General features: G+C 43.1%; 1 long non-coding RNA gene and 1 pseudogene across 1 annotated transcript; both read left to right on the top strand.

Annotated features, from left to right (window-relative positions):
- Positions 1 to 1,232: 1,232 nt before the first annotated feature.
- Positions 1,233 to 1,328, top strand: LOC122220878 (annotated as a pseudogene).
- A 1,705-nt stretch (positions 1,329 to 3,033) lies between these two features.
- On the top strand, positions 3,034 to 9,560 carry LOC122218974. Its single transcript, XR_006202207.1, has 4 exons — positions 3,034 to 3,114; positions 4,546 to 4,638; positions 8,347 to 8,430; positions 9,268 to 9,560. It is a non-coding gene; the product is annotated as an uncharacterized LOC122218974 (long non-coding RNA).
- Positions 9,561 to 18,876: the final 9,316 nt, after the last annotated feature.

The raw sequence follows: 18,876 nt of genomic DNA, 5'->3' as shown, positions 1-18,876 counted from the left end.
CACATACTCTTGAATTTGATCATTTCTTAGAATATGATCCGTTTTGGGAAAGTTACTGTGGGAGATCAGTTAAAAATCATTTATGAAATGTTTTTTGGATGAAGAAGCCCATAATGGGCATAGTGAGGAAGAATTAAAGAAAGGAACAGACAGGATCCTTCTGACAAATTTCAGTCCAATTTAGACAAGATACATATACTATCTGAGGAACTATTTGAAAACAACTCAAGCCAGTGGATATTTACAGAGCTTCCACTAATAAAAGCTAACAGTTTCTAATAGCCTACTAGGAGCAGGTGCTGCACTAACCTGGGGAACTGCAACCGAGTAGACAGAGGTGTATGCTGCCTAGGTTGCTCAGAAGAACAGACACGAAACATACAGGGATGAGGTAGTGACTCTTAGGAAAGGGGGAACACAGGCTGCCACAGGAATGGAGAGACAAAGGACTAAACACAGGATGGGGTTTCAGGGAAGGCCTCCCTTGGAAACTGATATTTAAACTGAGACTTGAAAGTAACCAAAATACAAAGACGTGGGAGCTGGCAGAGGAGGGAAGCTGAGTTTACTGCTTAGTAGGCAAGGGAGGGCCATGTCCCTCAAGAAATAATTCAGTGGTTTGCCCAAGCAGAAATAGAAAGGGTGAGATATAGGTCCAAAAGGAGGAAACCAGTAAAGAGGGACTGAGTTTCCATCTCCGGCTTACAATGGGAGCTGTACACTCTATTTTGTAATTGGGTGTCTTCAGGTCTCGGTTCTCAAAAAAATAAGCACTCTCAAAGAGATCCAAGACAGGTCCTATGATATCCTGGGGGACTCAGAGCCAAAGTGGGCAAACCATATCCATTTACTCCAAGGATAGATGGATATTTCCTTACAAAGACTAAATAGGAATAGGAGAGGCAGAGAAAGAGGGAAGATGATGGAGGGATCAGCGCTGCAGAAAACTGAACAAGTTAAAGGAACCAAGAGAGATTGAAGGTATAGAAGCATGAAAGCAGAGAGGGTAGTGGGTAAAGTAGGCCAGATTAAGAAAGACTTCGTAGACCGTGTGCTATGGACGGGTTTGTGTGCCCCCAAGATTCATCTGTTGAAGCCCTAAACTCCAATGTGACTGTATTTGGAGATAGGGTCTTTTGTAGGTAATTAAGGTTAAATGAGGTCCTAAGACTGGGGCCCTAATTTGATAGGATTTGTGTCCTTAAAAAAGGAGGAGACACAAGAGAGCTCTTCTCCTTTTGTAGTTCATAAGAGTGATGATTGGATATTCACACCATTATGTGACATGTGCCTCCCTGTTACGACCTCGGCACATTACCTGTCTGACATGGAAAAAAAGAAGAAGAAGAAGAAGAAGAAGAAGAAGAAGAAGAGGCCTCAGAATTAAACCTACTTTCTGGCACCCTGATCTCGGACTTACAGCCTCCAGAACAATGAGAAATAAATTTCTGTTGTTTAAGCCACCCACTCTGCAGTATTTTGTTATGGCAGCCAAAGCTAACATACCATATTAATTTGAACGAAAAATTCAATGAGGCTTTAAGCTGGGGATATACATGCTCACACTTAGGCCTGTGAAGGCTCACTTGGGCTGCAAAGTGGAGAAGGAATCTGATCAGGACAAGACTAGAAGCAGAGAGACAATGTAGGAGGTGAGTGTAGGCACCCAGGCTGGAGATGATGGAGGTTTGGAGCGTGATAGAGGGGACGGGAGGAAAAGCAGACAAACTGAAGAAACCTTTACAAGGTAAAATCAGCAGGACTTGGGGATTAACAGAATGGAAGGAGGAGCAGGGGGAGGGGGGGGGCCTCCTCTAAAGGCCCCTCCTCCAAAGGCCCCTAAGGTACAGTTAGAAAGGGTACTGCACTGGGAGTCTCAAGATTGAGGCTCTAATCCCAGATCTGCCACCAGTAAATTACCCAGGGGCTTTGGCCAAGTCACTTTATTGCCCTTCACTGCTTTAATTTCCTCACCTCACAGAAAGAGTTGGGGCCTATTGATCTCATGGTCCCATTCAATTCTATTATCCTATGATTCTATGAAGTAAATGCACTAATGAGGACAAATTAAAACAATAGTATCACCTCCCTCAAGGCTAGTTTAGGGGCCCTTTCTCTATGCTTTACTTAACACTATTGATTATATATACTTATAACTGATCATCAAGGACGTATCAGAATCCTCCACTTACTTGTCTGTCTCCCTCAAAAGACTGAAGACTCCTTGGGGCAAGATCCAGGTTTCCTGTACCTGGAACCAGGTCTCATATGGTAATTGAGTCATCATATTTTTTAAACTGATTATTTTAAAGTGCTGAGAGGACACATGGTTACTCTAGGAAGGTGTCTTGGTACAATGTGTTGTGTGTTTTCTGTATACGAGGCACTGTGGCAGATGCTAGGGTCAACAGAATAAACAAGTAAGCCAGTCATGGACCTTATGTCAAGTCAAGTAGCTTAGACAGACATTAAACACATGAGGACAAAAATGATGGTTTATTTCTAGTTGTGGTAAATGATACAAGGAAAAGTACTGGGTGCTGTGAATGTGTAATAGACATAACTTGGAGGTAGAGGAACAGTTTCTCTGCAAAAATGACCTTTATGATTATACAGATGAGTTGATTTACTCATAGAATGCAGGTGGGAAGAGAAGAGGGGGTAGTAGGTAGAGGAGAAAGGAAGAGAGAGAGACTTTTAGGCAGAAGGAATAATAAGCATGCATGAAGGCCTGAGGCAGGAAGGAGTTTTGGTGAGGAGGAGACAAGAAGGAAGCCCACCAGAATGGTAATGTTAGTTACCACAGTTAGTTAAGCTGTGGAGTTATGGGTACTTTCAATTTTCTTTTGTATACATTTTTCATTTTACAGATTTTCTACAAAAAGTATGTATTATTTTAATCATCCAAGGGGGGAAAAGACAACACTGTTAGTTTAAAAAATAATAATAAATGATGAAGAGAGAATGGGTGTCATGGAGGAAGGGGCACATTCCAGAGGGATTGATGACATAAGCAGTGAGTAATTCCTATGTGGGAGAGAGCAGTAAGCACATTGGTGGGGCTGGAACAAGGCAGCAAGGATGACTCACAAATGATACACCAAGGTCATGAAGGTGAGGCCAAGGAGTTGGGGGTAAGATGAGAAGTCACAGTGAGCTACTGCCAGGGGGCCTGAGCAGGGAGAATATACCTTTTTATAGAGGTGAGTAGGATAGAGAGAAACCAGGGGCAAAAAGACCCCCTGACAGGTCCCTGCAGGGCTGATGCAGGATAGTGGGGACCTGGTAAGGGCAATAGTCCTACAGCACAGAGCCAGCTTCAGTTACTTCCTCTGCTACTTCCCAGGCATTGAGGGGTTGGGCTGCCCCATGCTTTCTGCCCCTACAGCAGAAGTGGAAACTGTGGTTTCCAAAGGTCCTTCCTGATCTGCAATCTCTGAGAAAGAAACTGCTAGCCCGAGGACATTTCTAAAGAGATGAAGTCAAAGATAGGTTTGGGTGGAAGGGCAGGGCATAGGCAGGGTCTGGAAAATTGAGACCGGATGTAAGTTCTAAGATCTGCTCCCACCCACTCCTGATTGTGATAAGTATGCCTGCTACCCACACTGAATCCTTTGCCAGAGTCTCCCCCTGGGGCTGTGAAACATGTTTAGAACTGGGATGTGAGTTCAGGAGGGGGTGGAAATTGGCTCCCCTCCCCTCTGAGCTGGACCCATACCCATTGCCTCAGCCACTTCCCTTCTAGCCTTCCCTGCTTTTCCTATGCAGTTACCTCAGATCACCATCTAATTTCTCTACCTGAACACTCCTTGGCATCTCCCACTTACCTCACACTCCTAACATGGGTGCTGCCTTGCTCATTGCCAGCATAGAGATCAGAAGCAACTTCATCCTGGTCTTCCAGCCAGGAAGTTGAATGCAACATTAGGGTCTGTGTCCTAGCCTTTGACTGCTCTCCTGAGAAAAGAGATACAAAATTATATTAAATCATCATATTAAATCGGTGTATCAAATGCAGGACCAGTCAGTAAGTGGCTGAGGGATCTCTGTTCATAGCTCTGTAGTTGGCCCTGAGCTGCTGTGAGGATGGATGGGGCATCTGAAGAAACAGTCCCAGTCTCCACAAGTTTTATTTGCTCTTTGGAGGCATCCAGTTCTTAATAAAAGTAACATCAACCCAGAAGCCCTGGGTCCATGTCACAGTGGAGTCCTTGCTGAGTCATCTAGAGTACCTCACTTACCCCTCTAGGCCTCAGGTAGTTCATTCCATTACTGTTATTATTAATGGTTGTTGAATAAAGAGGACACTCATAAGAAGCTCTGAGAGAGTATAGCAGATGGCATTTTCTGAAGATGAGTGGCCCTCTACCTCCATGCTCTTCTTCAGTAGTTTTATAGATTCCAGGGTGGGGTCATGTTCCCTCCCTTTGAATCTGGGTTGGGCTGTGACTGCACTGACCAATGGGGTACAGGGAGAACAATGTAGATCATAAAAAAGATGAGGTTATAAAAAGAATACAGTTCATGCCTGCTTCTTTCTTTCAGTAACCCAGCCACCATGCAGGAATAACCCAATCTAGACCACCAGGAGAGAAACTGAAGCCCCCAGCCAATAAGAAAGCATCCACTGTCAGATGTGTGAGTGAAGAAACCTGCAGATAATTCTGGTCCCCAGCTTTTGAGTCTTCCAGCTGCAGCCCCAGACATCATGGAGCAGAGACAAGCCATCCCCACTGTGTCCATCCAAATTCCTAATCCACAGAATCCATGAATATAACTAAGGGTGTCTCATGCTGCTAAGTCTTGGGGTAATCTGTTAGGCAACATTAGGTAACCAGAACATTGTGCTCGCTTCGGCAGTATATATATATATATATATATATATATATATATATATATATACATACACTAGGTAACCAGAACATAGAGTAACCTTAGGACAAGCAAGAATGAGCAGCATATCAATTGAAGCAAGAAGTGCCCTAGAGGAGTTAAGAACCAGAATGGAATGCCATTAAATATGGAAAGCATTACTAGCTCTCACTATGTGGTTTCTAACCCAGTTCTGCTGTGACGTTGTTCCCTTAAAGGCCACCAACAACATCTGAACTAACAAACAAAACAAAACAAAACAAAATACCTCAACTTTTTCTCCATACTCATTCTTCTTCAATGTCTTCTTCCCTTGACTTCCAGTGATAAGTTAAACTACCACACTAATATGTCTTTCTACTGATCTCTGCTTTGTTTTATTCATTGATTCCTCTTCTCCCACCCACCTTCCCACTAGGGAATAACCAACTTTCTTTCCAAAGGCTTGCTCCCCTCTCTGTCTCCATGGCCCTCAAAGAGCTTATTTCTTCTTATCACACTATCATCTGTGTGTCAGAGTCCCTCACTCTAGTATCTTCATAGCTAGCCCTATTCTTCTACATGAACTCCTATCTGGTAGATCCCATGACCCACTAGTTATGTACTAATACCTTATTTCTTTGCCACCTCAAATCCAACACACCCAAAATGGACCCACTGTAATGGATTCTGTCTGGGCCTCACTCAGATCTTTTAGCAGCTGGTCCACTCATCACCCACAAGCATGTTGTCTAATAACCACACAGCTGTCCCCTTTTTGAAGAATTGCCCTGGGTCAAATGGGAGCCAAGCCTTCCCCAGTTACACACACTTTGGGCAGGCCTGAGTCAATGACTGCCTGATGCAGGACTATAAGACACCAGCCCGCTTGCCTCCAGCTGTAGCCCACTCTTGTGACATCTGTACCAAGAGCTTTCCTATGGACTTCAGCTCAGCCCACTCACTTGCTCAGCTGCTTCCCCTTTGCCATCCCATTGTCCTTACTCTTCTTTTCTTCCTTCAATCAGCCCCTTGAATAAATGTCCCACCAGGCTCTGCTTCTTTTTTTGTTTATTTATTTTTGAGAGAGAGAAAGGGCACAAGCGGGGAAGGGTTTAAGGGGCAGAGAGAGAAACATGGAATGTGAAGCAGGCTCCAGGCTCTGAGCTGTAAGCACAGAGCCCAATGCGGGGTTCGAACCCACGAATTATGAGATCATGACTTGAGTTGAAGTCAGCTACTCAACCGACTGAGCCACCCAGGAGCTCCACAGGCTCTGCTTCTAAGTGGCCCAGTTGAAAACACCTACCAAGGCAGGTTTGTTCTGTTTACCCTGTAAATCCTGTGTCTTGACCCCAGCCTGGAACTCCCTATCAGGCCAGTCATCAAGCCAAACACATTGTCTAGCAAATGGCTCTCAGATGTATTCCTACCTCACAGCTGGATTGTGAAATCAGTCTCCCCTGCACCCTGCCTGATGCTTCCTGTTTTTCCACCCTTCTCCAACATGTCTAGCATGTAATTGCTAGATTAAAAATTTTTAAATGCCTCTGATTGTACAGCTCCCCTACCCAAAAGTTCAATGCCTCCTGTTTCTAGTGGCACCAGATAAAGATTCTTTTGTCTGCTTTCCTGGCCCCTCACTGAGATCTGGCCAGCTTCCATCTTATTTACTTAATCTCATTTTCAGTATTTCTAATTTTTAGTTCCAGCCAGCTCCTTCAGAGTTCCACAAACACACACATTCCTATCACACCAGCAGGACTTTTCCCTCTCACCTATACTTTCCTAAATCCCACCCACTCGTAGGAGTATAACTGAATCAACATGAGTTCACCCCTTGATGAATCAGACGCTGTATCAGGTTGTTGCAAGAAGAAAACTTTATTTGCTGCAAACAAGGAGATCATGTGGAATAGCTTCTAAAGCTGTGACTCCCTGAGCAAGGGTGGATGGGTTCCATTTTATTTACGGTTAGGATAAATATTTAGACAGGGAAACCTTGTCATCATATGTAGAGGTGGGCTTAAGGTCATGCATGCACCTTCAGGAAATATGCCTACAGATACATTGTATGTTATGTAAATGAGGCTGAGGCTCCTCCTTGGGCAGAGGTTTTAGTATTATAATGAGGTAAAGGTAATGGTAGGTCATTCTAGAGGTCACTCCATGATCCATCTGTGCAGGTGCCAGTTGGGGATTAAGCTCAAACTGGTCTGGGTGGTCTGGGCTGGCTGAAGGTCTTATCAGAGCACTTGCTATTGCTTAAGGGGCAGTATTGCTTTCCATTTGCCTGAGTTAAGAGATAAGCTGGAAAAAAGAGGTTAAGGAAAAATGTGGGACAAAGATCAGTGAGTTCAAGCCATTGGGTTCAAGTCTTGGGTTCTAGCTGGTAACAAGAGTGATGGCCAGCTGTCTCCCAGTATCCACTTGCTCCTTCTTCCTAGTTTCAAGATGGGCACATGGCTGCATGGAGTAAATAAACATGTCCAGGTCTCCCTTGCAGCTAGATATGGTTGAGTGACTTCACCTCAATCTATTTCATATAAGCAGAAATGTTGTGTGTTGCTTCTATTGATGGCCTTAATAGGAAGGGGAGTTTTTCTTTGCCTTTCTCTTCCCTACTGGTTGTAATGTGGAGCTTACACAGTGTTGGGGAGGGAGATTTCCTCTGTCATTCAGAGTCTTTCCAGCTGGACTAAGAATCAAATTGACATAAGAAAGATTAACAGGAAAAAATCAAATGTAACATACATGCAGGGAATCCACACAGACATGAAATTCCAAAGACAATGAGGCAACATGATGCTTATATGAGCTTGGGAGAGGGGTAGTGTCTGATGATACAAAGGAGTGAGAGACCATTAGCATGAAGGTGAAAGGAATATTTGAAAAAAACAAAGATCTCCCTATTATGCAGATAAGTTTCTTAGGTAAAGAGGAATCTCTGTTAGGGGATTCTGGGTGACTCAGCTAAGATGCCAACTCTTGATTTTGGCTCACGTCATGATCTCACGGTTTCATGAGTTCAAGTTCCATGTCAGGCTCTGCATGCTGACTGTGGGGAGCCTACTTGGGATTCTCTCCCTCTCCCTGCCTCTCTCTCTCTCTCTCTCTCTCTCTCTCTTAAATAAATAAATAAAAATAAATAAATAAATAAATAAATAAATAAATAAAACTTTTTAAAAAAATAGCTCTCTTTGGTACAAGAGAGCTCCCTCTGGTATAAACAGGCAGTGAGGGAGATATGAAGAGCTTCTCCATTAGGAGAAGCTGCATTTTGATTGCTTATAACTCAAAATAAAATTCATGCCAAACTGGCCTATCTTGGGGCAGCCAGCCCTTGGCCCCTACAGCAGCCATCTTATATCATGAAGTAAAAGCCATGTTTGTGTGAGGCAACAAATTAGAGCTACTAGCCAACCCGAACTGCCTACCTCAATCTAGAGAATTAACTTATAGGTAGTAAACCACTGTTGTTGTTTTTACTCACAGCTGAATCCAATCCTAACTGGCACTCAATCCTTCATGATTCTACTCACATTTTGTGAAGAAAGAAGTGGATGCAGTGGTGGACAGGTAAATAATTAATAACTATGTTGGGGGTGGGATAGGGGGCAAGTCCTCATTTGCAACATTCCAATTTCCATGGCATAAAAATTCCCATCAAGGTCAACTTCAAGCTAGCAATATTATGTCAATTGGCTCACAAAAATCCTAAAAATACAATGATTGGGTCCTGGATCCTTGTGTGAGCTGTATGAGCTGGCTCCGACACATCACTGATGAAGCGCTGGGATGGCAATAACATTTACCAAAACTTACATGTTAGCATGTAATAGGCATTTTGCATACATTATCTTTTTTAGTCTTTCTACCATCTGCTGAGGGTTAAGGCCAAACTTCCTCAACCATTAATACCTTTTGGGAAAAATTCCAATATAAATGGATTTTTTTTAAAGTATATTTTCTTTTTTTTTTAACGTTTATTATTTATTTTTTTGAGACAGAGAGAGACAGAGCATGAACAGGGGAGGGTCAGAGAGAGGGAGACACAGAATCTGAAACAGGCTCCAGGCTCTGAGCTGTCAGCACAGAGCCCGACGCGGGGCTCGAACCCACTGACCGCGAGATCATGACCTGAGCCGAAGTCGGCCGCTTAACCGACTGAGCCACCCAGGCGCCCCTTAAAGTATCTTTTCTATAACCTTGGAAGATATGTTGGTCACTCCTATTATGGATAATTATAAAAAGTAGGAAATGGAGGTTAGGAAGAGAAAATGGGGTATGGTGGATATTTTCTGGGGTTTGATCATCCAGCATACACTCTCTGCTCTATGTAGTCGTCATGACTGTCAGGTAGTTTCCTTTCTCCCCCTGGCCCCTAAACTAGGCTAACCAGATTGTCTCTTCTAGGGCTTGGAATGATGAACATGAATGGGAGAGATGGAAAAATCTGATTGTCACTCATTCATTTCAGCACGTGGCAAGGGCAAGATTTAATTTTTGCCACTGAATCCCCTGGAGCTGCCTTTGTTTCTCTGTTCCTTAAGCCTGGTTCTCTAGCCTTCCTTTGATACTGTGAGCTATCCAATATCCTCCCAGGATTCAACATTTCTGTTCAAGTTAGCCATAATGAGTATCTGTGGCTTGAAACCAAAGAAATCCAAAGGAAGAAAGACAGAAGCTTTAGAAAAAAATTAAAGGAAGCTGAGGCAAAGCGCACAGAGCTTTAGAAAGACATTTCTAAATCACTACCAACAGGGAAATGGCCATGATTATGTAAGGAGAACTGAGGCAAGACCAGTCAGAATGCAGGGCTAGAGTTTTATGTATTCTACACCGCAGGAATTGATGGGCAGAATTGACATTACATAACCCTGAGTGTTACGTAAAGTGTTTGAGCTATACCACTGGATGCTCATCACAGGGTAATTAAGTAAAGGCAACTCAAATATATTTACATCTAGAATGTCCAACTTACTCTATGCTTCTAGAATCACATAAAAAGTGTGGGAGGCACCAGTCAGAGTGGTCAAAATGAACAAATCAGGAGACTATAGATGCTGGAGAGGATGTGGAGAAATGGGAACCCTCTTGCACTGTTGGTGGGAATGCAAACTGGTGCAGCCACTCTGGAAAACAGTGTGGAGGTTCCTCAAAAAATTAAAAATAGACCTACCCTATGACCCAGCAATAGCACTGCTAGGAATTTACCCAAGGGATACAGGAGTGCTGATGCATAAGGGGCACTTGTATCCCAATATTTATAGCAGCACTCTCAACAATAGCCAAATTATGGAAAGAGCCTAAATGTCCATCAACTGATGAATGGATAAAGAAATTGTGGTTTATATACACAATGGAGTACTATGTGGCAATGAGAAAGAATGAAATATGGCCCTTTGTAGCAACATGGATGGAACTGGAGAGTGTGATGCTAAGTGAAATAAGCCATACAGAGAAAGACAGATACCATATGTTTTCACTCTTATGTGGATCCTGAGAAACTTAACAGAAACCCATGGGGGAGGGGAAGGAAAAAAAAAAAAGAGGTTAGAGTGGGAGAGAGCCAAAGCATAAGAGACTCTTAAAAACTGAGAACAGAGGGCTGATGGGGGGTGGGAAGGAGGGGAGGGGAGGTGATGGGTATTGAGGAGGGCACCTTTTGGGATGAGCACTGGGTGTTGTATGGAAACCAATTTGACAATAAATTTCAAAAAAAAGTGTGGGAGGTTTGTTGTTGTTTTTAATATGTTGATCATTTGGATGGAGGATCAGAGAGAAAACACAGACCTCTAAGCACTCAGTTAGCATTTTATTTTCTAGAAAGTAAAATGAATTTACAATCACCTCATTAAAAACTATAAGCAATGGAGAGTACGGCAGATTTCTAGTATAGAAGCAACAAGTTGTATTTGGGTTTGTGTGACTGCCCAGCATTCTTGCTAGTTCTGTGTCTCAACGAAAACTTTCCCCCTCACCCCATCCTGCAGTGATCTCACCCTGCTCTGAATTCCTAGAATGCTTGCTTTCTGTATCAACATTCCATTCATTTGACATTCATCATAGTTGTTTGCTGAGGAAAAGTACTTATAAGTTCTAATATACCAAACAAATGTTAGTTATATGCTATTACGTGTGTGTGTATATATATACACACACACACATATATATGTCTATGCATACATATAATGTACACATATTAATGTATACATGTATGTATATAATATACACACATAAATACACGTGTATATATGTACAATTATATAGTTGTTATGTGTTTCTCTTATTTTCCCTTCATTGGGAATTGTGATCCCATGATTCCCCTTCATTGGGGATCATCACGAGATGATCTCAAGTCCTTATGCTCTTGAGATAAAGAGCTGGAGGAGATTTCTTGGGCATTATTTGTTATGTGTTTCTCTTATTTTCCCTTCATTGGGTTATAAGCTTCTTAAAGCATATTTTATCCATCCTTCTGTCTTCTACTGCTCTTAGTTGGAACACAGTTGTTACTCAATCTACTGATGTTTTGAGTATGGGGATTTACCTCCACCATTTCACAAGTACATGACCTTCAGCCACTTACCTTCACTGCCCTTCTGTGTCCTACAGGGCTGTTGAGAGGACCAGATGAGATAATGGGCACAAGTCACCCTGGAAGGGTTAGTTCCCTGTGGCCTATGACAGAAAGAAAACTGTGGCTTTAGTTCCTCCTTCAATCTCCTGTCTTCTTTTTCTCAGAAGTTTGGGTCATGGGTGTGATCAGAGATATATTTCTCTTTTTCAATAATAGATTTCTGAAGTGATTCCGAGACTTCTAAATGGGCAGTATGCAACATAATCTAATGAGAGAAGACTGATCTAGGCTGTTTTTATTTTATTTATTTATTATTTATTTATTTATTTATTTATTTTTCAATATATGAAATTTATTGTCAAATTGGTTTCCATACAACACCCAGTGCTCATCCCAAAAGGTGCCCTCCTCAATACCCATCACCCACCCTCCCCTCCCTCCCACCCCCCATCAACCCTCAGTTTGTTCTCAGTTTTTAACAGTCTCTTATGCTTTGACTCTCTCCCACTCTAACCTCTTTTTTTTTTTTCCTTCCCCTCCCCCATGGGTTTCTGTTAAGTTTCTCAGGATCCACATAAGAGTGAAAACATATGGTATCTGTCTTTCTCTGTATGGCTTATTTCACTTAGCATCACACTCTCCAGTTCCATCCACGTTGCTACAAAGGGCCATATTTCATTCTTTCTCATTGCCACATAGTACTCCATTGTGTATATAAACCACAATTTCGTTATCCATTCATCAGTTGATGGACATTTAGGCTCTTTCCATAATTTGGCTATTGTTGAGAGTGCTGCTATAAACATTGGGGTACAAGTGCCCCTATGCATCAGTACGCCTGTATCCCTTGGGTAAATTCCTAGCAGTGTTATTGCTGGGTCATAGGGTAGGTCTATTTTTAATTTTCTGAGGAACCTCCACACTGTTTTCCAGAGCGGCTGCACCAATTTGCATTCCCACCAACAGTACAAGAGGGTTCCCGTTTCTCCACATCCTCTCCAGCATCTATAGTCTCCTGATTTGTTCACTTTGGCCACTCTGACTGGCGTGAGGTGATATCTGAGTGTGGTTTTGATTTGTATTTTCCTGATGAGGAGCGATGTTGAGCATCTTTTCATGTGCCTGTTGGCCATCCGGATGTCTTCTTTAGAGAAGTGTCTATTCATGTTTTCTGCCCATTTCTTCACTGGGTTATTTGTTTTTCGGGTGTGGAGTTTGGTGAGCTCTTTATAGATTTTGGATACTAGCCCTTTGTCCGATATGTCATTTGCAAATATCTTTTCCCATTCCGTTGGTTGCCTTTTAGTTTTGTTGGTTGTTTCCTTTGCTGTGCAGAAGCTTTTTATCTTCATAAGGTCCCAGTAATTCACTTTTGCTTTTAATTCCCTTGCCTTTGGGGATGTGTCGAGTAAGAGATTGCTACGGCTGAGGTCAGAGAGGTCTTTTCCTGCTTTCTCCTCTAGGGTTTTGATGGTTTCCTGTCTCACATTCAGGTCCTTTATCCATTTTGAGTTTATTTTTGTGAATGGTGTGAGAAAGTAGTCTAGTTTCAACCTTCTGCATGTTGCTGTCCAGTTCTCCCAGCACCATTTGTTAAAGAGACTGTCTTTTTTCCATTGGATGTTCTTTCCTGCTTTGTCAAAGATGAGTTGGCCATACGTTTGTGGGTCTAGTTCTGGGGTTTCTATTCTATTCCATTGGTCTATGTGTCTGTTTTTGTGCCATAGGCTGTTTTAAAAGTATCAAAATCAAGGTAAAGCTATCAGCCTTCAATAAATGTTTTCCCCTATGCACCAGTTTTCCTTCTCTCACCCCATCATCTAACCCAGTGTTGTCCAATAGAACTTTCCGTGATGATAGAAATGTGCTATATCCATGCTTTCCAATATGATAACCATCGTTATCTTCATTTAAATTTTCTTTAATTCAAATTTAAATAGCTACATGCAACCCTATGGGACAGCACAGAGCTAAACTAAGAGAATCTGGGTCCTTTATTCATTCATTCAATCAGTCAATCAACCAATCAGTAAAAATCTATTGAGTACCTAATATGTGCCAGGTACAGTATTAAGCCCTGACAAGGGGTTCAATGATTGTCTCTCATCTGAAAGAATTCAAAATTTGTTTATGGACCCAGCAATAGCACTACTAGGAATTTACCCAAGGGATACAGCAGTGCTGATGCATAGGGGCACATGTACCCCAATGTTTATGGCAGTCCTTTCAACAATAGCCAAACTATGGAAAGAGCCTAAATATCCAACAACTAATGAGTGGATAAAGAAGATGTGGTTTATATATACAATGAAATACTATTTGTCAATGAGAAAGAATGAAATCATGCCATTTGCAGCAATGTGGATGGAACTGGAAGGTATTATGCTGAGTGAAATAAGTCAGTCAGAGAAGGATAGATATCATATGTTTCACTCATATGTGGATCTTGAGAAACTTAAGAGAAGTCCATGGGGGAAGGGAAGGGGGAAAAATAGTTACAAACAGAGAGGGAGGGAGGCAAACCACAAGTGACTCTTAAATACAGAAAATGGAATGAGGGTGTGTGGGTAGGGGTGGGGGAGAGGGGGAAATGGGTGATGGGCATTGAGGAGGGCACTTGTTGGGATGAGCACTGGGTGTTGTTTGTAAGCCAATTTGACAATAAATTATATTTAAAAAATTTGTTTATGGAAGCAAATAATCCCTTCAGATGATCTCAAGTCCTTATCCTCTTGAGATAAGAGCTGAAGGAGATTTCTTGGGCATTATTTCTGCAAATAACTTACCTCCCTGACTTTGCCTGCTAGATTAGGATTCTTGCCTGAGCTAGAGGCAGTTCTCAAAGGGCAGTGATATAGCCAGGGGTACCCATGCCCAAAAGTCCTACCCACCAAAGTTATTCCATCCTGGGGAGTGAGTGCACAACACATTCAGAGTTTGAAAGTGAAACCTAAGCAAAGATGCAAATGTCAAAGCAGTGTAAAACCCCAAAGACACTAAAAGCCAGGGCAGTGAGCCAAATAATAACATTAATAATGAGGATTGTTGAAAGACAGGAAAACATAGAGGTTGGTTGCTCTGTCTCTGGAACCAAACTTCCTGGATGGCAATCCTAGCACTCCCCCCACCCTCCGCTATTGCATAACAGCCTTGGTATCTCTTCACTTGTAAAATAGATGTTATAAAAGCCCTCTTTTCAGAGGCTTACTACAAATACTATATAAATTTGAACAATGAAATTGAACCCAAGTGGACTAGCTCTGGACTTCACTCTGACCAATATGCCACACAGCTGGACTGCAGAATGAGATAGACCAGAGATCCAGTCTAACTCCTACTACTTTATAGTAATGCAGTCTTGGGAAACTGAGCTGCCTCATTGAACCTCTCATTTTCTTCCTCTGTAAAATGAGGGTATAAATAATAATAGTAGGGGTTTGTGAAGACTAACTAAATTGATTCATGTATAGCAGTCAGAAAGAACAGTGCCTACAAGGGAGTGGGAAGCAAGGCAGACAGAGATACTGAGCCACAAGGTTGTTGGGTGAGGTCAGGAGGGTGTGTTCTTGGAGCTGCTGCAGTTCCAAGGGAAATTGCTGCAGCATCCTGAGGACATGCCAGTCCTTTAGAGGATCAATAGCTAACCAAGGACATAGCTGCATTCCATCCCATCCCTGTCCCTTGAGGTAATCTAAAAGAGAACCTGTTCTCTGATGAAGAAAACATTTTCACTTGGCAGATTTGGTTGACGGGGATTTTTTGTTTGTTTTGTTTTTAAGTAAGCTATACTTAGCCCAAAGTAGGGCTTGAACTCACCACCCTGAGGTCAGGAGTTGCATGCTCTACCAACTGAGCCAGTCAGCTGCCCCAGCAACAGAGATGTTTTGAGGCAGCTTCCTTAAAATAGTCCTGTCAGGGGCGCCTGGGTGTCTCAGTCGGTTGAGCGTCCGACTTCAGCTCAGGTCACGATCTCGCGGTCAGTGGGTTCGAGCCCCGCGTCGGGCTCTGGGCTGATGGCTCAGAGCCTGGAGCCTGCTTCCGATTCTGTGTCTCCCTCTCTCTCTGCCCCTCCCCCGTTCATGCTCTGTCTCTCTCTGTCTCAAAAATAAATAAACGTTAAAAAAAAAATTAAAAAAAAAAATAGTCCTGTCAAAGAATAAAATGGCAAACCACTCTGGAAAACAACATGGAAATTTCTTATTAAGTTAAATCTATACTTAATTATACTACTCCTAGATACTTACTCAAGAAAAATATAAGAACGCATGTCCACAAAAAGAGTCATATAAAAAGTTCACGGCAGCATTGTTCATAATAGCCAAAAAGAAGAAAAAAACACAAATGTCCACCAATGGTGAATGAGTAGCCAACTGTGGTATATTTATACAATGGAATACTATTCAGAAATCAAAAGGAAAGACCTACTGATTTGTGCAAGAACATGGATGAATCACAGAGATATTATACTAAGCAAAATAATCCAGACACAAAAGAGTGTCTCATATAGTCTTATTTATATGACATTTTAGGATAGGCAAAACTACATGAATGGAAATCAGATCAGTGGTCGCTAGGGGCTGGGAATGGAGAGCAGGTATTGACTACAAAGGAGCATGAGGAACTTTCTGGGGCAATGGAGATATTCTATATCATGTTGGGGTGACATTTGCACAACTATATGAGTTTGTCAAAACTCATCAAACTGGGGGCGCCTGGGTGGCGCAGTCGGTTAAGCGTCCGACTTCAGCCAGGTCACGATCTCGCGGTCTGTGAGTTCGAGCCCCGCGTCAGGCTCTGGGCTGATGGCTCGGAGCCTGGAGCCTGTTTCCAATTCTGTGTGTCTCCCTCTCTCTCTGCCCCTCCCCCGTTCATGCTCTGTCTCTCTCTGTCCCAAAAATAAATAAAAAACGTTGAAAAAAAAAAAAAAATTAAAAAAAAAAAAAAAAACTCATCAAACTGTACTCCTAAAAAGGGTGCATTTTACTGTATGTAAGCTATACTTCAATATACCTGACTTTTCATAAAAGATAATATCATCAAACACTAGCAACTTCTATGTGAAAAGGTGAGAGGATGAGCACAACCCATAGAGATGGGTTGAGAAAACCTGGTTTGTACATTTCTTTCTGATTTTATTTATTTTTTAAGTTTATTTATTTATTCTGACAGAGAGAGAGAGAGAATGAGCAGGGGAGGGGCAGAGAAAGAGGGAGAGAGAGAGAGACAGAGACAGAGACAGAGACAGAGACAGAGAGAATCCCAAGCAGGCTCTGAACTCTGCACTGAGCCTGTTGTGGGGCTCCAACTCACAACTGTGAGATTATGACCTGAGCCGAAATCAAGAGTCAGATGCTTAACTGACTGAGTCACACAGGCACCCCTCTTTTTTATTTTCTCTAAGTGCTGACAATTTAATAACTTTTTAAAAACTTTCTTTTCTTAATGTTTATTTTTGAGAGAGAGAGAGAGAATGAGCAGGTGAGGGGCAGAGAGAAAGACACAGAATTTGAAGCAGACTCCAGGCTCTGAGATGTCAGCACAGAGCCCTATGTGGGGCTCGAACTCACAAACCGCGAGATCATGACTTGAGCTGAAGTTGGCCATTCAAGCTATTGAGCCACCCAGGCGCCCCAATTTAATAACTTTTTTTGCCTTGTCAAAATGTTCCTGGCATCAAAATGGCTGCATCACAGTGTCTGGTCATGGCAACCAGAAAGGGCAATGGCATGTCCAGGCAATCAGAAAGATCAATAAACAAATGACTATAGTAAATTGTGTTTTATGCCTCAAGAGGTTTATGTACAAAGTAGATGGACTAGGGGTGCCTGGGTGCCTCAGTTGGTTAAGTGTCTGACTTCAGCTCAGGTCATGATCTCACAGGTTTGTGAGTTTGAGCCCTGCATTGGGGCTCCGAGCTGTCAGCACAGCCTGTTGTGCTGGAGCCTGCTTCAGATTCTGTGTCTCCCTCTTTCTCTGCCCTTCCCCCACCTGTGTTCTCTCTCTCTCTCTCTCTCTCTCTCTCTCTCTCTCAAAAATAAATAAATATATTTTTTTAAAAAGAAGTAGATGGACTAATTCTGCATGTGGGAGTAAGGGCAGGGTATTCCCAGGAGGATGGAGAGGAAAAAAAGAGAGGAAACTGCATGTGTCATGTGTGAAGGGTCCAATGGGTAAGAGTTTGGCACATGTGAAAAAATAGTGCTGTATCTCCGGTCAGGAGGAAAGCATTGGGGGAGTTGAGAGAGAAAGCCCACGAAGTTGCCCGGACTTAGGTTGGGAAACCAGCGCAGCCCTACTGGAGAGTTTGGAGGCACAGAATTGCTTGGCAAGCACTGACTTGGTCAAGTCCATCTTTTTTTTTTTTTTTTAAGTTTATTTATTTTTGACAGAGACAGAGTGTGAGCATGAGCTGGGGAGAGGCAGAGAGAGAGGGAGACACAGAATCCAAAGCAGGCTCCAGGCTCCAAGCTGTCAGCACAGAGCCTGACTCGGGGCTCAAACTCACGAACCGTGAGATCATGACCTGGGCCAAAGTCGGATGCTTAACCGACTGAGCCACCGAGGCGCCCCAGTCAAGTCCATCTTTTAACAAGAAAGCTCTGGGGAAGACATAGAAGATGGACAGTGGGGAGGAGAGTTAGGAAGGTTCTTTGTGGCCCATCCTTGTCATAATTTCCACTGAAATAAAAAGTGCATTTCTGGTAGTGGACTGTTCTGCATGCCAAAAATATTAGATAAGTCTCAGTATAAAGCAACCCTGAGGGTAGCTCAGCTGCCCAGTAGTTTGAGACCCTCTGTTTCTTTCCTGAAACAGGGTTAGAGGCCCTCAGGGTTAGAATCTCTTGGTCTATTCCAGAGATTCAGTGGTTACAGGAGCAAACCCAAACAAGTCATGGTTCCTGGTGGAGATCAACAGACCCAAGGGATAGAGTATTTTCAGCCTCCCCTTGTGAGCAATCCCCTTCTGTGCCGGGTGGGATTTCCAACCTGGGGAAACAACTGACCAATCGTCTGGGAAGGGAGACTGTCATAAAAGGGTCAGGGCCACTCTGGAGACAGGATGACGGCAACATGAGGCCCAGACACTCCAGGGAATCTGTGAGGCCACGGAGAGAAAACTTGAGGGAAGGCAGGGCTACTGTCTGCCTGGCCCAGCTTCCTCTTTCATGAGCTCATGGCCAAAGCCAGGCCAGGCAGGAGGGTGCCGGAGATTGAGTGAACATGTTTTTTCCCTTACTTGGTTCTGAGTCACACAGGCACCTACCCTTCCCAGAAAACCAGCTTCAGGGCTCACCCCCTGGCAGGCAGTCAAGCCCTAGTGCTAACACGCAATACCAGGAGGAGGGCCGGCTGGCAGCTGGAGTCAGGCCAGCCTGGAGCTCTTATCCCACCCCTAGAGGCCTCTCCCAACCTTCAAAGAAAAGGGCTTATGGTGGCTGTGT

The sequence above is a fragment of the Panthera leo genome, chromosome B2 (genome assembly GCF_018350215.1).
Source record: "Panthera leo isolate Ple1 chromosome B2, P.leo_Ple1_pat1.1, whole genome shotgun sequence".
Classification (NCBI taxonomy): Eukaryota; Metazoa; Chordata; class Mammalia; order Carnivora; family Felidae; genus Panthera; species Panthera leo.
The sequence above is the reverse complement of the archived record's forward strand: the minus strand, read 5'-3'. Positions and strand labels throughout refer to the sequence as shown.